Here is a 6,575-nt window from a genome sequence, read left to right as displayed (position 1 = left end):
CATGAATTTCAAACTCATTGAATTCATTCTTATCAATCAGGATTAAATCTAGTATAAAAAATTATATAATCCATCTCTTCAGAAATTACATATCAGCAAGACAAGAATACATTAGATGTTCCATTAGGACTTCAGATCTTAATTTCATCCTGGGTTTTTTTTCCCCTGCATGCATTAGTATATAGGTATTGGATGCTATGAATAGTGCATCTTCCTAATTTCTCTATTATATTTACTTGAAGGTCATTTGGCCTCACTGCCACTTTCTTTGTCATGCATATTTTTGTCTCTAATATTTTGCTGTTTAGCCATAAGGTTTTTGCTACTCATCCTCAGCAAAAAAAATTTATAAACTTCTCTTGTTAAAGTTTGCATGATCTGCTAAACACATTCTTTTTAGAACTATGATATATTTCTGCTTCCTTCCCTGAATTTTTATCTCTGTTGGATTCCACAGCCCACAAAATGAGAGCTTCTCTCAGACTACAGTTAATGGGGTCATCTGTTCAGGTTGAGATCCATCTCTCTGTCCCAGTTTCTAACATCCTAAAGAAATACTGATCATATAGTTTCTTTCTATATTGTTTGCTTCCACCCAATCAGCAGGACAGAACTGTAGTGAGCTAATTCTATGAGCCTTAGTAGCATCTCATAATCTCCTCATGGCAGGTCCAGTTTGTAGACAGTTGCTTCTGATCTTCTCAAAAGAGATCTCCAAGTATGCGTATTTTTCAGTTTGGTGCTTAAATTTCTTTCATCCAACTAATCTTGAGCATTTTCCTTAAAGTTCTTTGGAAAACAGTGTGGCCCATCACCAGGAAGTGGCCCAAAATGTGAAAATTGTTGCTATCTGTGGCATAATATTAGTGGTACTAAAATGTCCCTCTTGTTCCTTTTTGTCAGATTTTTCTATTCTCTTATCGTACTACTTGCCTTTTGTTTCTCCTTCTTGAAACCACATCCTTTTCTAACGATCTTTCAGAAGCTTTACCTCCACAAAAGCCCATTTGTGCTGATAAACTGAATTATACAGAGGCATGCCTTCAAATGCTTTTTGCAGAGCCATTGGCTTGCACTTGCTATAATTATAATCCATTCATGCAATCCCTGAAGAAACATGGAAATGAACTTAATATATATCCTCCAGATAATTAGAACAGGAGGAAATATAAACCAAGCAAATAAGTGCTATCTATGGTAAGGGTTTCACATATGTAAACCATAGCTGGCCAGATTTTCTTGCAATGGTGCTTACAAAAGAAAGATAGAATAATGTAGGGTGCCTCGTTCACATGCAGTAAAGATTACCAAATGACCAGATGACTGTAAAATATGTAAATCCTTCCATTCCCCACCAGTCAGTTGGAACTGAAGAAGCTTCTTAGGTAAGAAGCAAAAGGGTTTCAAACAAAAAAACTATAAAGTCCAATTAGCCTTTGAAAAAAGCACCTTTGAGACAGCTCACAGTGCAGTATAAATGCAAGCAAAATTCCTTTCTATTCAGAGCAGATGCTAGTTTTAGAGGGATGTTTGTTGGCATCACAGCTGTTGAGTCCTGGCAATTGCATCTTAGTAGTGAAGAATCCCAGAATATCTGGTGCTTGCAAAGCCCTTAGGGTTATCTTGTGATCAGTTCTCATCCATGCATGGCTATTTCAGATATGAATTGTCATAGGCGTTATTAAACATGGGAAAAACCAGTGCTAAGCAGGATAGTTTAGCTGAGGATCTGAAGCAATGTTTCTCAGCCTTGACAGCTTTAAACTCTGGACTTCAACTTCTCAAATTGCATAGCCAGCATGTTGGGAGTTGAAGTTCACATAGCCTAAAGTTGCCAAGGTTGGGAAAACACTGATCTGACGTAACGGGCAGACTAAGAGGCACTTGGGACAGAACAAGGCTCTATTTCAAATGGCTCCTTTCCCATTCTGGTTTACATACCTAGACAACACCATTTTCTTTACAATTGTTTTCCCAAGAGACGACTTGGGAGCTAGACTCACAACCAGCTGTGCTGATTTTTCAGATCATTTAAGACTTAAATCCATCCTATCTTTCCATACTTGTCCATTTTATACAATGACACAGTAACTATATAATGAAACATATGCATTTATAAATGATCTGTTTTGAAGAATATCTGCTCTGACAGCTATCGGATACCAAGCAACTGTTTCATGTTAATCTTCTGAAAATTCTTTCGCTTTGAATCCTGCCAGAAACTTTAGCTGAGTGAATTTTGCCTATTTACTTGCTCATTCAATTATCTTTGAATGATGAGCTGCTCATGTTTAATGCAGCATAAGTGTACCTTTTATCAGTAAGTGCCTTTGATGGTCTGAATATAGTTTTCTTATACAATACTATAGGCATGATTGGCAGACTCTTATATTTTGAAAGGAAGAGTGCTTCTTAATGGATGGGATTGCCTCCTTAACCTTAGTTTGCATTGACTCCCGTTTGATTATTTAGTATCAAAAGGGGAAACTGACCCAATGACTAATGCATCATAACATCAAATGCAATTATTCAAATAATGATAAAATGACCTCTGGCTTTTTAAATAAACAACAGTAGTTAATGTTGATTGTTCAACCAATGAAACAATTGGTTCAGTCTTTTGGTTTTTTTGTGATTAACTGTTACTTGTTTTCTTATTTGAAAGCCAGTTTGGTGCAATGGTTAAGGTAGCAGCCTAGAAACCAGGAGACCATGAGCACTAGAGGCCTGCCACACAGGTACCTGGGTGACCCTTAGCCAGCCACACATTCTCAGCCCTAGGAAGGAGCAATGGCAAACCACTTCTGAAAAACAGTGCCAGGAAAACTGTAGGGACTTCTCTAGGCAATCTCTGAGAATCAGACATGATTGAATGGAAGAATTTTTCTTTCTTATTTAGAAAAATTATAATCTGCCATTCCATTCAGTTTATATCTCCAAATAAGAACATTAATAATATATAAGATATAATTTTAGGAAAATAAACAAGGATCTAATGTTCATTTTTAAATATTATTTGAGGGCTTCAACAAACTTGACATAATATTTTAAATCATTTTTTTTAATCATATGAAGTAAATTTAATACTTTAATAGTAAATCCATTTATTCTCTAAACGCTGATACTCCAATCCTTCTTTCCACAATTGAAATGTAAAAATGACACTAATTTTTATGTCACCCTTTAATACCTTATAAAATTGAACTGTTGTTTCCAGTCAAGGAAATAAATAAGTTAGAATTGTCGTGGAGATTTTTAAAGAATACAGGGCATAGTGTTCAGTTAGTACATGCTTCATTTGTATATATTGCCAGCATATACACGTGATAAGTCAAAATGAAATATCTCAAAATCTTTAAAACAAAGTGAAAAATCAATAATTTTTATCTTTATCCCTTGTTTAATTCAAGCATTCCAATAGAACAACTTCTCCATTATTTTCAAGTTTGAAGTTATACCACAACATCAGTTCTATGTGATTCAGCATATGTGATTCAGAATCAAATGTAACTACTTACCTATAAATAACCAGATATGCCTAGCACTTTCAAAGGAGGAAATTTTTGTAACTGAATTCCCCCATATTTATAATCAGCCTATTGTTTATGAAAAAGCCCATATAGCAAACATTTGAGATGAGTAAACTCATCTCATTTGAGATGAGTATCAGTAAACTTAGCTATGCTAGTCAAATTCCTGTAACTAGAATCTCTAAAGCTGTATATAATTATTTATATTACGGTATCTACTACTGTAGAAATGGTAGCTTGGGTAATGAAACACATTGTGAGTATCAAGATGATACCAGCAGTTCCTAATGATATCCAGCCTCTGCTTTGCCAACTGACAAGTTTCATTTTAAATGTTTGTTTCTAATAGTTTGTTTCTCCTGAAAGAGCAGATCAGCAATCTTCCTTATTAGTTAACCTAGAGTAACCATATGGACTTACTGTTCATGTGTCATATCTTTATCTTGTGAGCTTAGCACAATTTAAGAATAACTCAATCTTATTGTTTTCTGGATCCTGTATATCTTTAATTATGATAATGCAAGTATACTGAGTGCTTCTGTATTGGAGATGAGTTCCTTGTACGTCTAATCACACTTGGCCAAATAAAGTATTCATTTAAATTCAATTATTATTTAATAGTCTCATTACATTCATGATGTTTTATTAATGGGGTCCTAATACTTAATGTTCCTTTTGTAACTTTCTTGTCTTGCCACAAATGGGCAGAAAGATAGATGTAAATGTTACTAATAAATAAAAATTCTTAAATGTTTTTTATTAAAAAAATAACCTGTTAATTATATGTATACCTTCCCTTTGTGTCCTGATCAATGTACACTTGAAGACCTCATGGCAGTATGACAGAACACCAAGTTGCTAGTTTCTGGGAAAGATTTGTTTAGTTTCTACATATTTTAATCTTGTGTTTGAAATTTTATAGTATGCCTTATTTTAATTGTGATGCTTTTGACATAAACAAACAAATGTCTGTTAAGAAAATGCGCAAAAGTTGTACTGTAGCTTTTGATAATATTAGTGCTGCTGCGGTAAAAAACAACAACACTTGAATAAACCATGATTTTGAGTTTCAGGGCTCCAAAATTAAGGTAGGACACAACAAAACAAATTAAGCTAGCATGACATGGCTATCTTGCCCAATTCTGAGATGTTCAGCTGAATGAAAGAATAGCCAAAGATTCTTCTTGATCGTCAGAAATATGAATGGCTGCAAACTGAAAACACTTATTGGGTGGAAGTGCCTTTGAGTTCAAAATTATCTACTTTTTATAGATATGCATGATATTGCATATGCTGCATAAGAGTTTAGGATGAAAGAAACCCAGTTTGGGGAAAAATATATTGGACTGATTGTTATGTTACACATAAAAATTCAGAGGAAAATAGTAACCAGATAGCAACAGTTCAAAAGGATATTTTCACATGTTATTTATAGTGAAATATATAAGATGATTAAAGAGAAATATCCCTGTGAGACTTTATAAGCCAAACTTTTCTTCATCTACTATAAGGAAACAGTGTTTCCATGTAATTCCTAAAAATAGATAGTATATTTTTTGCTCCATAAGATGCACTCCCCCCTTCCCCAAAAGTAGGTGGAAATGTGTGTGCATCTTATGGAGCGAATATTGTATCACAGACTGGGCCGCGGCAGTGAGGTCCTTTTACAGTGCCAAACCCCCTCTGGGGGTTTCCCGTACCTGGGAGGAGGGGGTTGGTGCAGTGGCGACAGGCAGCAGCAGCGAACGTTGGCAGCAATCCCTGCAGCCTGGAACAGATAATTGGCGGAATTCTGGGAACCCGATCTAACCACCAATCATCTGCTTAGTGGCATAGGCTCCAGCGTTCCCCGGCGGAGGCAGCAGACATGGAGAAGGCAGCAATGATGACGTTTCCAGTCAGCCAGCCTGCTGATTAGTGGGGCTATGGGAGGCTGGGATCCAAACATTTGATTCAGAATATTTTTTTTTCTTGTTTTCCTCTTCTAAACCTAGGTAAGTCTTATGTTCAGATGTGTCCTATAGTGTGAAAAATATGGTAATTCAGAAATGGCAATCATCTTAATTTCTCAATTGGGAGTATGTAATTGACTTTAGCATGATAGAAGAAAATACATATATTAATACTATGCTTGGCAAAATATAGTTTCTAAGAATGCCATTTTATCCTTCTTCAGCACTTGAGATCATGGGTAAGAAATGTGACTGATATACAGATACACAATTGTGCCAGAATAATTTATTTTGCAGCCATTTTATAAAAGGTTGGAAATGTCAAGACTCAACAATCTCAAACAAAGCAAAATGCCACCATCTTTAACATATTTAGGCTCCAATCCTATGAATTCTTACTTAGAAGTGACTGCACTGGATGCTCTGGGATTTATTTCTGTGTTATGGCTGCACTGTTAATCCTAAAAACAATTGCAGAGGAAATTTCCCAGATGAAACAACAATCATAATTACAACATATCAGAAATTTTCTCCAGAAACATTGACTAAACAAAAAGACTGGTTAGGTTCCACTTTTTGTGACATGCACTTAACTGTATATACATTGACTGAAAATTAAATGCTAAGCCTGATCCTACATAAAAGGTTATTAATTTCCTTATGGTTTTCCATAACAAGATAAGTATCAATTGTAGGTAGACAGCAACTCCTTTTGGGAAAACCACAGGGGAAGAGGTAATACACATCCACAGGTGTTTGAACTTCCAAATTATGATATTTGGTTTCTTTCAAAATATTTTTTTAAATACTAAATGATATATGAGTGTACTCAAAGATATCCCTGTCCTTTGGGATGAAATTCTAGATGCCCAATATTTATAAACTTATAGATAAAGGTGAACTATGTTTCAGTAGTATAGACTAGGAATAAAGAGTGCTAAAATTCTGTTATCAAAATATTTAATGGAACATATTTAAGTGGCATGCTATAGAAGTTTCCATATAGAATATTTTGTCAGTAAAGACAAGAAAATAAAAGAATAAAAGTTTTTTATACTGTAACTGCTGATTTGGGAAATGGACATTAAAGCAC

Source organism: Pseudonaja textilis, chromosome 1 (genome assembly GCF_049901715.1).
Source record: "Pseudonaja textilis isolate UNSWEBS1 chromosome 1, rPseTex1.2, whole genome shotgun sequence".
NCBI lineage: Eukaryota > Metazoa > Chordata > Lepidosauria > Squamata > Elapidae > Pseudonaja > Pseudonaja textilis.
This window is presented reverse-complemented; position numbering follows the sequence as displayed.